The sequence below is a fragment of the Serinus canaria genome, chromosome 6 (genome assembly GCF_022539315.1).
Source record: "Serinus canaria isolate serCan28SL12 chromosome 6, serCan2020, whole genome shotgun sequence".
NCBI lineage: Eukaryota > Metazoa > Chordata > Aves > Passeriformes > Fringillidae > Serinus > Serinus canaria.
The window spans coordinates 2,314,560-2,328,232 of NC_066320.1; positions in this window are offsets into that span (position 1 = coordinate 2,314,560).

A 13,673-nucleotide genomic window follows, 5' to 3' on the forward strand; every position below is an offset into this window, starting at 1 on the left:
AAGAGAGGCACTGTCAAGTCCAGCACTGTCACTGTCACCTGGTCTCCCTGAATCAGGCTCAGGGTGCAGGCTGTGCCACAGGGGAGCCCTCAGGACATCCATGCTCTGCTTCCAACATCCCCTTGGCTATGGAATGCAGGGTTCACCTGCTGGAGGGGCTCCGTTTTTTCCTTTCTCCTTCCCCAACTGTCACTGTCACATTTTCAGGAAAAATCCCTTGGCCCAGGATTCTTCTCCTGGGAAGCTGAGAAGCCTCAGAGGAAAAGGAAAACAACAATTGTCTGATTTGCTTCTCCTGTGTTTTGCTACTTTGGAATGTGGTTGGAGATTGTTTCATTGGCTTCATGTGAATTGTTTTGACTCATTGGCCAATCAGGGCCAAGCTGTGTCAGGACTCTGGAGAGAGAGTCAGGAGTTTTCATTATTCTCTTTTTAGCCTTCTGTCTGCATCCTTTCTGTATTCTTTAGTGTAGCTTAGTTTAACAATTTTTAATCTAATGTAGTTTCATAAAATAATAAATCATCCTCCTGAGAGCATGGAGCCAGGTTCATCCTTCCTCCCTTCACCTGGGAACCCCACAAATACAACACCCAACACAACACAGCACCCAAGCTCCTCTCCAGTGAGGGGACAAGCCTCAGTGGCCAGCTGGGAGGAGCTGCTGTGACCCAGGAGAGGCCCAGATTTGGGATGGTTTGGCAGAATTTTGACCCAGAATCCCTGCAGAGGCACCAAGGTTTGGGGGCAGAGCCCCTGGAATCTCTCACACCGCCTAGGTGGCCGCAGAGCAGGAGCAGGGGAAGCAGGGAGGCTGCCAAGCCTGCCCCCATCCCAAATTTTCAACACAGCACAAGGCTCCCCACGCTCAGGATGCAGAATAAAAGAGCAGCAGGGAGCTGCCAGCACAGCCACATCCTCACCTGGGGCTGCTCAGACCATCAGACCCAAAGCTTTTCCCAAACCAGCCCCACAATACCTCAGCCAAGTGCCCCTCTGCAAGGAAACTGGCACAGGTGGGTTTTAAAGCACTCCACAATGTCATCTCATTTGGTTCTCCCATGTTTGCTGCTTTGGGATGTAATTTAAAAATTGTTTCTCCAGCAGGTGAATTGGTTTTTACTTAATAGCCAATCCCAGTCCAGCTGTGTCAAGACTCTGACAAAAAACCCACAAGTTTTCATTATCATTCTTGTTAAGCCCTCTGTGCACACCCTTTCTCTATTCTTTAGTATAGCTTTGGTCTAACATCCTTTAATATAAGTACATATAATAAATAAAATAAATAATAAATGTAAATAATAAATTGGCCTTCTAAGCACACGGAGTCAAATTCTCAATTCCTCCTGGGGACCCCAAAAATACTCCACATGGACCCCAAAAATACCCCACATGGGGCTCCTCCTGGAGGCTCCTGAAGGAGCTCCAAAGCCACAGCTACACCTATTTTATTTTTACTGATGGATGTGTCACAGAAGACAGCTCCTAACAACTCTGTCACCGCAGAAAGGGCCTGAAATTCTAATTTCTCCTGCTATTTTTGCTACAGGGAGCCTCTCTGGGATGAAGAGGTCTCGTGCCTAGACAAGAAAAACGGTGCTGTGGTGTGTTTTGTGCACCTTCAGGTATTTCAGTGCAGGCCTGAGAAAACATTCAGGTGCAATCATGCCCATCACCCCAGAAAACACAGCCAGGGCAGAGGAGTTCAGCACAGCCAGGGCAGAACAAGCTTCTGAATCCTGCTCAGTGTCAGCAGAGCATCCAAAAGCCAAATTTCTAAACAAAAAATGGCCACTTTTCCCCAAATCCAGGCACCCTGACAAGCCCTTTAAATCCTTACATTTGGCCAACCAAAGCAGAATGGATTCTTGTGATTAAGAAAAGCCACCTCACATCTCAATTTCCCCCCTCCTTGAAAAGGTTTTGGGGGAGGGGGGAACCTCAGCATCGTTGTTCCAGAGCCCTGCACCCAGCAGGGAATGCAGAGCCCAAGCTCTTGGTGCTGCAGGCAGAGAGGATGGGATGGAAATGAGCTCCTCTGCCTTCTGCAGTGCCAGAATGCCAGAGGAAAACACCAACTTCCTTCTCAAACAGCCCCACTATCAGCCCAAGGGAGCGTGAACATCATTTCCCAGCTCCACAGCCCGTGTTTAAAAAGCACCAGGGCAGTGGAGAAACAATTTACGTGGTGTAAGGAATAAAGGCAGCTGACAGCATCCCCTTTCAAGTGCCATGATGAATCTAAATATTGGATATTCCAAGTCAGTCACTTCATTATGTCAGTAATTGCCTGAAAATGTCATTTTGATTTTCTCTGTCTTCATTAATATTGCAGCTCTTCACTGGTTCTTCGAGATGGTTCACTCGAATGTTGCACATTTAAGGAACTGGATCCAGGAGTCTCTGGGGAGAACTTAAAAAAATTGTGACTAAGAGCAGATTAAATTGCACCTTGTGCCTGAAAGAGGCTCTTTGGAGGAAGCAGTTCCCAGCATGGCAGTGTCCCTGGGAGCTCAGGTGCTGTCTCCTCCTGGCTGCCAAGGCTCTGATGTTAAACCAGAGGTTCCCCCCCCTCTGCTGGCACCTGCTCCCAAGGAGCAGCGGAGAGCCTCCAGAAATGGGAAGCTGAGGAAACACCACAGTGCACACAAATCCAGGGCTTCAAAGCTCAGGAATCAGCTCAAGCAGAGGTCTTTCAGCCTGCTTTCTCCAAATGCCTGGGAAGTGGCTTTTCCCCTTGCCTCAAAGCACTGCTGCCTCCCTAAACGTGGCAAATCCCACCTGCTGCATTCCAGGAGCCTCCTGGCACCAACAGGCTCTGCACCTGGACAGGTTTATGTTAAAATAAACTTCACCAGGGTGCTGCTCTGAGCTCACAGAGAACGCAGCATCGCCTCTGCCCGAGCTGCCCTCCCGCAGCCTGGCTGGCAGAGCTGCTCCACCCTGGCACCTTCAGCCACCCCCAAACCCCTGAGCCTTAACCCCCAGCCTGGCCTTCCCTTCCCCAAGCAGCGCTGGGATGCTCAAGCCTCAGAATTCCCAAAGAAATGACATTTCCAAAGATGCCCAAGCCTCAGAATCCTCTCCGTGGATGGAAGCGTGAATCAAAGCTCCCAAACGGCTGCCACAGCAGGGAACTGGGGGTGCCTCCAAAAAAACCCCTCTTTTACTGCAAGGAAGTGTCCCAAAGAGGGACAGCAGTGTTCCCCCAGAGGGCTGGATGTGGGAGGTGGGGTGGAGGTAGCTGAGGTGCCACCAGGATGTCCCCACAGCCGTGTCACAGACATATTTTATGAAAAATCTTTCTGCTAGGATTTTTTCTTCTGAGGCTTCTCAGCTTCTTCTAGCAAAAAGATTTTTCATAAAATACGTCTGTGACGTGGCTGCTGGAGGATCCCTCTCTCCCTCAGGCTTCCTCCATCACCGGGGCCACCTTGGAAGAGCAGCCAGGAGCTGGCCCAACCAGGACCACCACCAACCCCACATCCCAAAAAACCAGCCCTGGGATCCCCTTTGGCCAAGCACATGGCTTAACACTACCCCTCACACCAAAAGCCAGCCTCTCCTGCTTCCCCAGCTTCCCCTCTGCTCCTTAAAAACAGCACTGCTAGAAAAGATCCTTTTCTCCTCATTACTGCCTCTTGGCCAGGGCTTTACAATAAGTACAATTCAAAAAAAAATATTACAAGTTAATCCTGATTTTATTTTTTTTTTTATTCCCACCCCCATGTTGGCGTGAGCCATACCCAAATCATAATTCCCAAAAATAACAAATTGCAGAACAGGGTAATCAGAAGTAAATTGATATTGATAAATAAGCTTTTCTCCCGTGCAGTAGGTGGTTTATTTTAATCTAATGAGTTTTATATTTTCTGAGCTTTCAGATTCCATGATGAAGAGCCATCCACGCCAGAATTACAAAGCACTTTGAAATATTGTAATTTTATGGCTCATTTTGTCAGGACTCTTGAAAATGAGATTTGTTCCCAGTGAAAAAATTTGCCCCCCCCTTTTTTTTTTTAATTTTTTTTTCTTTCTATTCCCTGCAGCGAAAGGAAATAAAGTTTCCCTGTTAAATAAATTCAGGCCAGGATATTGGCATGCACAGGGGAGGGGGAATAGGGATGCCCACAGGGAATAAGGGACACACAGCTGCTGGCACCTGTCACCACCCACCTGAGAGGGTGTTGGCAGGAGAAAAGAGCGTGGGAAATCCTCTCCCTTCTTCCTCCACCCCAACACCAAAGCTGGGGCTGGAGACAGGGGTGCTTTCTCCCCAGCTGGGGCACTCAAACCTTCCTTCCTCCAGGGAAAAATCCAGAGCTGCTCCTTGCTTAACACCCAAAAGTTTCCCTCACTTCCAGCTGTTTATTTCCACTTTGAACCAAGCACAGGAGTGGAAGTATTGTGCTTGGTGCTTCCAGACATTTCCCTTCCCACAGGAAACAAAGATCAGCTGCAGAATGGCACTGAGCCATGGTTTCACCAAAAACCCAGGCCCAGGAGGAAATGTCACCTTTGAACTTCCCAGTCCTTGCAGGAAGGCTGGGCCTGGGTTGGGAATGCCATGGGTGTGGGAAGGACATGGGGAATGCCATGGGTTTGGGAAGGACATAGGGAATGCCATGGGTTTGGGAAGGACATAGGGAATGCCATGGGTTTGGGGAAGGACATGGGAAGGCCATGGGTTTGGGGAAGGACATGGGTTTGGGAAGGGACATGGGGAAGGACATGGGTGTGGGAAGGACATGGGTTTGGGAAAGGACACAGGAATGCCATGGGTTTGGGGAAGGACGTGAAGAATGCCATGGGTTTGGGGAAGGACATGGGGAAGGACATGGGTTTGGGAATGACATAGGGAATGCCATGGGTTTGGGAAGGACATGGGGAATGCCATGGGTTCGGGGAAGGACATGGGTTTGGGAAGGGACATGGGGAAGGACAGGGGTTTGGGAATGACATAGGGAATGCCATGGGTTTGGGGAAGGACATGGGTTTGGGGAAGGACATGGGTTTGGGAAGGGCATGGATTTGGGAAGGACATGGGGAATGCCATGGGTTTGGGAAGAACACGAGGAATGCCATGGGTTTGGGAACGACAGGGGTTTGGGAAATGCCATGGGGAATGCCATGGGCTTGGAAAATGCCATGGAAACGATAAGGGTTTGGAAATGACATGGGAAGGACATGGGGAATGACATGGGTTTGGGGAAGGACAGGGCTTTTCCCATAACATGGGGAATGCCATGAGTTTGGGAATGACATGGGGAACGACAGAGGTTTCCCAAGACATGGGGAATGACATTGGTTTGGGAAATGCCATGGGTTTGGGAATGACATGGGGTTGGGGAAATGAATGACATGGGTTGTCCCATGACATGGGGAATGCCATGGGCTTGGGAATGCCATGGAAATGACAGGGGTTTGAAAATGACATGGGTTTAGGAATTACATGGGGAATGACATGAAACTGGGAATGACATGGGTTTTGGAAATGACATTAAGAATGACATGGGTTTGGGAATGGCATGGGTTGTCCCATGACATGGGGAATGCCATAGGTTTGGGAAAGCCATGGGTTTTCCAAGCCCCTGACACAAGACAATCCCAATAACCTCCCAGCTCTGCATAAGCAACACTCAAACCTCTCACCACAACGGTGGCATCTCCAAGGAAAAGCCAAACAATGCATCCAACTCAACTCCTGCACCCGTGGGATGCTAAAATAACACCCTGGGAGCTTTGGGAGGAGAGCCCCCACTCCCTGCTGCTGCTCAGTCACTGCCACCCACCCCTCCATGGCAAGGGAAGCTTCAGTTTTGGGGAGAGAGAAGTGGGAATTCCCAATTTCTTCCTTTGTAAGTGGGGCAGCACTGGTTGCTAGTCACCATAGGCATCACAGCAACCATTTTCCATCACAAAACCTCTCTCCAGCTGGAGCAGCAGCTCCTGAGCCAGGAGGAAGGCTGGGATGGGGCATGGAGACCAAGCCAAGAGGCTCCTGGGCTGCTCCAAAAGAAGGAATCAACACAGCAAAGCTGAGGAGCAGATGATGCCAACGTGGGATGAAAAGGTGGAGAAGCAGCAACAGAGCTTGGCCTAAAGGAGGAAAAGAGGGAGGAAAAGGAGGAGGAGGGGGAGGAAAGGTGGGAATTCTCGCTCCAGGAGGAAGGGGAAGGCTGAGTGCAGTGAAGTGACACGCACAGTCTGGTGTCACAAGACAGGAGGCTCTCAGGAAAGGCAGAGGAATGGACAAGGTGGGAAATGGCAGCTGCTGAGGGCCTGGCTGCAAGGCTGCTCAGGGATGGGATGCCAGACACTTTCTTCTCATGCCCTGACTGGAAGGGGGCAGCAGCCTGGCTGGAATTCCAAGCACTGCCACCCAAGGGTGCAGGAGAAGTGTCCAACATCCCCAGGCTCCCTCAGAGCATCCCTGAGTGTGGCTGGGCTGCTGCCACCCAGCCCCTGCCCAACCATCCTGGGGGCTCCACATCTGGGCACACATCTGCTTGGTTCAGGGGGGGTTTCAAGGGAAAGGAGAGGACAAGATGTGTGTGAGGTGGGATTAAAGAGGGGGAAAAAATGTGTGTGCTGGAAGGGACTGCCTCAGCACCTCCCTCCTTGCCACATCCAGCTTTCAAGGCAAGGATTTCCTTTCTGCAGCAGAGGGAGGCTTTGCCCCAGGGTGTCCCCCCAAAACAGCAATAAAGGATTCAGCACCACCAGCTCCTCCCAACCAGTCACCAAGCTGCATTTTAAAGCCCTGCCAAAGGAGATGGGTGAGTTCTTGAAGCCCTTGGTGAATGCTCAGCAGACACTGCTCCAAGCTCAGAGCCTGGCTGTGGGAGCACCTGGGATTTTATCCCATCTCCCTGCCTCCAGCTGCCCCCTAAGCTCCAGGCTGGCAGTTTGCAACACTAAAAAAATGCAGCAGGGCCATTTTGTTCAGGCCTGTGGGAACTGGAATTTCAGAGCTTAAAAACAGAGCTGGGGGGGGAAAGGGATGCTTCAGAAAAAGGGCGAAAAAAATACAACAACTGTGGGAAAATCCACCAAAAAGAGCTTCACACTGATGAAACAGAGCTGCAAAGGCTCTCAGGCCATTTCTTGCCTCATCCAAATCAAGCAGTCCTTGCTGCTTCCACACAAAGCTCACTCAACTTCCAGCAAGGGGCACTTGGCTGCTCCAGACCTCTCCAAGTCCCTCTGGCTGCTCCAGCTGAGAGAGGGAGCAGCACTGTGGGAGCTGGGAAAAAACACAGGCAGCCCAGGGGAAGGAGGGTGGGGGTACTCAGGAGGAACCCCCTCAGTCCTGAGGAGCAGCCCCTGAGAGCAGGGATGGAATGGGGAGACAAGGAAGTACAGCAGGGATGGAGTTATTGGATCAGGGAAGATATTGGGATTAATGACAGCTCATCACCAAGGACAGGCTTGTCCATGAGAGCCCTCCTGAGACCCCAGCTGTGCCTGAGGGCCCTTGAAGCTGTCCAGTCCCTCTCCTCTGTGCCCTTTCCAAAGGTGCAGCACGCTCAGGCTCTGGCACATCCTCATTTCCATCAGGAATTTGCCCCCAATGCCTTCCAAGCAGGGTCTCTCTCTCTCCTCCAGGGTTTTATCAAACACAGACCAGGGCAGAGCCATCCAGGCTCTGCCAGAGGCTCCCTAGGGACAGCCCAGCCCTCCCACAGCTCCCATCCCAAGCCAGGTCCCTGGCCCCAGGACAAGGTTCCAAATGGATGCAGCAGAAGTGTCACTGTGTGCCAGGAGTGTCTGCTCTGAAGGGACTTTGTGACCATGCAGCCATGGCAGGGACACCTCCCACTGTCCCAGGGGGCTCCAATCCCATCCAGCCTGGCCTCGGGCACTGCCAGGGATCCAGGGCTTGACAGCTCCTAATTCCCAATATCCCCTCTAATCCTCACCTGCACGGACCAAGCCTCACCAGGAGCCATGAGCAGATGTTTCCTGCCCACAGTGAAACATCAAGCCCGTGGATAAATGCTACCCCAGCCCCTGGTCTTCACCAAACCCCTGGCAAGACCCAGGGCATCTGCAAGATTTGGGTCCTAACCATTGGAATTCCCAGTTTTTCCCCGTTTCAGATCCACCATCTACACCCTGAAATGGAGTCAGATAACAACAGCAGCACAAAGGCAGGAATTTTGTAGGTCCTGGGCCACAAAAACCCCAAAATAACCCTATTTTTCCTGCAACATTGTTCGAAGCCTTACTGGAGGGAGCAGGAGAGTGTAGTGGGGGGAAAACCAGGGAAGTTTGAGGTTGCACATGGAGCTGTTCATGCTGCAGCTCCATCAGCCTGGCTGTGAGCAGCTGGGATATTTTACACCTTAACAAGAGGCCACAGGCCAGCCCCCCTCACCAAGCCAATCCCATATCCTAAAGCTTCTTAAATTCCAAAATAATCTGCGCTCCAGACCATCTGCACAGAGCACCTAAGAAACTTCCCCAGGAGGATCCTTTGTAGGAGGGGTCCTTTCACCCCCAGCTGCTCAGGGCAGGATGGCAGGATTGCCCTTTTTCCTTGCACAGAGGAGCTGCCATGCCCTGGGATCCCTCTGGAGACGATTGCAGCTGGAATGGTTCTGGTGCTGCATCCAGGGGATGCTCCTGAGAGAAGGGACAGGGGCTGGGGGGCCCTCCCCAGGCTCAGCCAGCCAAGCTCCACAGCTCCCACCTCTTCCAAACATTGTTGCTCCCACTTATCACCGAAAAAAAAAAGTAGAAATAAATAATAATTTTTAAAAAAATAAAACGAAAAGAAGGGACAACATCAATTTTTACAGTTTCCCACGAAGATAACGCCTTACAACTTGCTCTTTAAACATTGTATTTATCATGACTCCTCCAGAAACAAGACAGCTTTGTGCTGGGCAGGGAGGGAGGGAGGAAGGGAACCGGGGGGGTGAAGGAAAATGGAACTGCTCGGCGATTTTCTCCTCCCCTCCTTCCCCAGGACAGGAGGGAAAGAGACACAAAGGTAAAACTCACTCTGCCGAAACAACCAGCTGGATTTGCACAAATCCCATGGGAATTCCTTTTCCTCGGTTCCCCCCCCCCCAAAAAAAAAACAACACCAAAAAAAAAACTAAAACTTCTCAGTGCAGCAGCTCTATCCCACAGGCACGGAGGCTCCCGCAGGATGCTCCGGGGAGATCCCGGGAAGGAGCCGGGCTCGGGGCGAGCAGCCAGCGCTGCCACCCCTCCTGCCAAGGGAAAAAAGGGAAAAAGGAAGGGAAAAAAGAAGGGAAAAAACCTAACCCAACAACAAAGAAAACGCACATCTCATAGGGAACGTCCCGTTCTAGCATCCCTCTCCTCCAGCTGACGGGTGGGAGAGGCGATTTGGGGAAAGGAGAGGTGAAATTGAAAGAAAAGGACTGCAGGTTTTGAGGGTCGCAGCAAGTAAGGAATCAGAGGGGGGGAAAAAATAAAATTAAGTGTTTTCTCAAAAGGCTCAGGGCAAGTTTGGCGTTGGGAAAGGCTTTGCCTGCCGCTCCCGTAGCGTTGGGAGGGGATTTAAAAATCCCACCGCTGGCACTGCGGCTCAGCCCCCACGGCCGGGACAAAGTTCCAACCCTGCTCATCCCAGAAACTTTGGAGCTTCCCAGCAGCCCGAACTCCAGATCAGAGCCGGGGATGTGGGCAGGACAGCGGGTAGCCCCGCTCATTCACAGCTGTGTTTTTGGGGAAAAAAAGCGACAAAGGTTGGGCTCCCCTTCTCCTGCCGAGGAAACCACCGCGCTGAGCGAGTCCCCCCGCCCGAAACAACAGCGACAGGAGCAGGGCTGGACCCCAGGAAAAGATGGTTTTGGCTGAAAGCAAACCGGGAAGGTTTGGGAAGGGGGACCCCCGGCAAGCAGCCCCCGGGAAGGGAAGGGCAGGGGGCGATGCCCGCATCCCCCATCCCGCCCGGGTGAATAAATCGCAAGGAGCGAGGAGAAGCTGCGGGGCATTACCTGCGGTGGATGTCTCGGAGCCCGGTGTCAGCGGCGACCCCCCATGCCCCCCCTGCGCCCTGCGTGAGCCGCGGGAGGAGGAGGAGGAGGAGGAGGAGGAGGAGGAGGAGGAGGAAGGGGAGGGAGGGAGCCGCTGACGCGGGCGGCGCAGCGCCCCTCGCCCAGGTACCGGGATTTCGGTACCTGGATTTCAGCACCTGGATTTCAGCGCCGGCTTCTCCTCCCACCACCTGCCGACCCCTCCCTGGGGGCTCTCAGCCCCCCAAAACCCCCGGCTCGCCCCCAAATCCCGGGCTGCCCCCGTCCGCTTAAACCCAACTTCAGCCCGAGCGGGCGCTGCGTACGGAAAGTTTAACTCCGCCTCGGTGCGCTAAATTCCCTTTTTTTAAGGTTTTTTTTTTTTTTGTTGTTGGTAATGTTGTTTCTCTGACCTGTGCGCGGGAGCAGCTGGCAGGGCTCGGAGCGCGGAAATAAATCATAGATGAGCGGGGGGAAAGCGATCCGGGCACGGCTGCCAGGAGAGCAGCAAGGAGGGATGGACGGACGGACGGATGGATGGAGGATGGATGGATGGATGGAGGGATGGATGGAGGTTCCTGCCCAGTTGCTCCCCCGGTGCCTGCTGGACACGGGGCTGTACCTGCTGCGCTGCCACCAAACCCTCCCGTGTCCCCCCAAGCCCGGCAGGACATTCCTGCCCCCAATCCAAGACCTCCCCACGAGCAGCTTTAGGGAAAATGGCCAAATGCCGCTGTTTCACCCCATTTCGTGCCGCCTTGGAAGTGACAAAGCCGCAAAAGCCACCTGCAGTGACACCGACCCTCTCACCCAGGGGGTGACTCCTCGTTCCTGCATCCCAGGAAGGGGCAGGGCTTTGGGTCCGTGGGAGCTTTACCACCCCATCACGGCCAGCTCGGATTAAAACGCTAAACAAGCACAAATTATGCAGTTAAAGCTCACCCTGGAGCCTTGCCTGGGAGTCACAGAATCCCAGCATGGTTTGGGTTGGATGGGACATCAGAAATCACCTCATTCCACCCCCTGCCGTGGCCTGGGATACCTTCCACAGGACCAGGGGGCTGCAAGGACCCTTCCCCTCCAGTCACCACCTGAAGAACAAACAGGCACACACCCCCTGCAGCAGCAGGAGGGGGTAATTAAACCTTTATCTCTCTTGAGCAGCTTCTCCTAATGATGCCATTAGCACTGGCTGGAACTGGGCACAGCTCTGCCCCCCCAAGCTGAGGGCATTCCCCCACCAAAGCTGGCCCAGCTGCAGCCCAGAGCCAGCCCTGGCACACCTGCAGCTGCTTTGGGGCTAAACCTCACTGTTCCTGGCAAAGAGCTGAATGCAGAGAGCTCTCTGCAGCTAATTGAGGTGCTGGCAGGTAATTCCTTCCCATCACACCTGGGCTGGGTCAGGGTCCTTCAGGAACTGGCCCGGGTGGCTGGCACTGACCTTGGGGTCACCAGGAGTGCAAAGGGGGCAGGTGTTACCTGGCTGGGGCTCTGAGCCACCTGCTCTGGGGGGTTTCTGTCTCTTGGGCTCTTCATCCCTTCCTTGCCCTCTTCATCCTCACACCGTGCTCACCCCGCCAAGTCAGGGAGTTAAGGAGGGGAAAAAATGCCAAAAAAAAGGGGAGGAACCAAAGCAGAACCACAGGTGCAGGTGTGTCTCAGGCCTGGGTGCTGCAGCTGCTGTGGCTTTGCACAGGTGATGTCTCACTTAAAGCCTCTCCTGATAAATTCAGGTCAGGATTTGTATTTCTACAGGGGCACAGCTCTCCTCTGCCAGGTCCCCGTGCCTTGGCTTCACACCATGGATTTCTGCTCACATCCTGACTGGTTTGAGGGTGTTTTACATAAGCCAGCACTAACAAGGCTGAGTTCATCCTGGCCTGGGCTCCCAGCCCCATTCCTGATGGAGTTCAGGCTGCAGGCTTTCCCATTGAGGGGGAGAGGGAGGGCTGGGGGGATTTCAGTGCCTAGGCTCACAAAACACACAGGAATTCAGCACCTCGTGCTCTGCACCTCTCTGTCAGGGTTGGTTTAAATCAGGCAGGGACAGCAATAGCTGTGTGCAGGCTGGATCTCAAAGCAGCTCACTGAGCTGGCGTTCCCCAGCTCCTGGCTGGAGAAATCCATGGTGCCCTGAGAGCCAGCCCCTGGGAGATGTGCCTTTCCACAGGCTCAGAGCTGGGGGAAAAAGGGCAGCAGAAGAAAGTGATGCTTTGTGTGCAGGGAGATGCTCCTGGGATCACAATTAACACCAAGCCCAAAGCAGGGAGCTGCAGGACTGGGATAACCTCCCTGCCATCCCAGCCTTTCTCCACTCACTCATCACAGAGAAACCTGATTTTTTTGGAGGCAGATCCCGTGACCTCCCTTCTCCATCCTGCCTGTGAGCACAGAGCAGCTCAGCAGAGCCTTTCACAGCCTCCTGGCACCACTCACTCAACCTTGAAATTGTACTGCAGGGCTTCTCCCCCTCTCATTTCCCACCCAGGCACGGAACATTCCCTCATCCAGCTCTCCCCACGGTGGCTCACTCCTCTGCCTGTGAGAGCTGGGATCACCATTTGGCTCTAAACAGATGAAATATCACATGGAAAGCAGGTGAAACACGGATATGTGCAAAATCCTGCCCTGCTAAGGCACTGAACTAGCTCTGCTTGCCATGGAGCACATTCTGCCATGGCCTCCAGGGTCTGCATGGACAGCCAGCCCATGAAATGTTGTGCCATCAGTCATTTCTTCACTCAGGAGTCCTCCACAAGGGTCCCTGGAAGTGCTTTCCCAAACGACCATCCTTGTTTTCTTTTCTTTTTTCATTAAATAAGACCTGTGTAAAAGGGCAGGGCTGGTTTTATGCTCAGGAAAAAACAGTCCACGCCCCCTGCTCCCACTTTTTGGGGTGATTTTGTCCCCCCAGACCACAAGCCCCAGGGGAATGGTGGCATCCTCCCCCTCCCACAGCTTTCCAGGTGCAGTGTGGGTTGGGATGGTGGCAGCTCCCCACCTGCCAGCCTCTCAATCCAAGTCACAGAATTAATTTCTAGAGCCATCTTGGAGGTTTCTTTCCCACCACCTGTGCTGTGGCTGACACTGAGCTGGCTTCTCCGGTGTGAAATTAATTTCCAGGTCCATTTCACACAGGATTTTAGGGCCAATATTAGTATCATGCTGGGGTGTTTTTTTTAGGAATTTCTGAGTGATGGAGGCTGGTGAGAAAGCTGAGCAAAAGTGAAGGGATTGCTGGGATTCTCTCTCAGAAGAGGAAAAGAACAGGAAGAGCAGCTGGGTTTGTTCTGGTGGTTTGTTTTGTTTTTTTTCTTCTTTAGGTTTCAAATTACATCTCTGTAAGGTGATTTTATGAAGACAGCAGGAGGGGTTGGGCTCACCTTTTCAGCCCACACCTAATTCTGGGGGGATTCCTCGGGGATCTTCCAGCTGCTGCTCACACCTGGGTCCAGTTGAGTTACCCCTGGGCCAAGCATTCCTGTGGTGATAGCACATGGCAAGAAGGATCAAGGTGATTCTGGTGAGCCCCAAAAAGCCTTGCAGGACCTGGCTGGAGAGTCCCAAGCAGCCTGCTTGCAGAATTGTCCCTCTGTGGGGCCAGAAGGGCCTGTCCCCTCTTAGGGGCACTGAGAGCACCCTGCAGCCCCAGGCTGGGCTTGTTAGGGCCACAATGGGTT